Consider the following 310-nt stretch of genomic DNA (forward strand, 5'->3'; position numbering starts at 1 on the left):
AAAAAAGCGCGTAAACGAGTAAAAAAAAAAAAACCCGGGAAAATCTCTAAAGGATCGAAATTTTTGCCTGACAAAGCAACAAAATATGTTAATAACTCCCTTAAGCTTCCCTTTAAATTTGGCCTGTTCCATCCTTCCTCCAAAATGCTCACAACTATAGTTTGTATACTTTTGCTTTGAGCGTTTGCTTTAGACAGTGCCTGGTGTTTTCAAAAGCTATATTTTCGCTCTAGCCAAGCCTCTTCCCTTGTAATGAAGTTTCATCGCAAATTGCCCAACACTCTAAAACGATTTCACGCATTATCCTACA

The sequence above is a fragment of the Haemaphysalis longicornis genome, unplaced genomic scaffold (genome assembly GCF_048455015.1).
Source record: "Haemaphysalis longicornis isolate Haplotype H1 unplaced genomic scaffold, Haemaphysalis longicornis Haplotype H1 scaffold_4, whole genome shotgun sequence".
NCBI classification, from domain to species: domain Eukaryota; kingdom Metazoa; phylum Arthropoda; class Arachnida; order Ixodida; family Ixodidae; genus Haemaphysalis; species Haemaphysalis longicornis.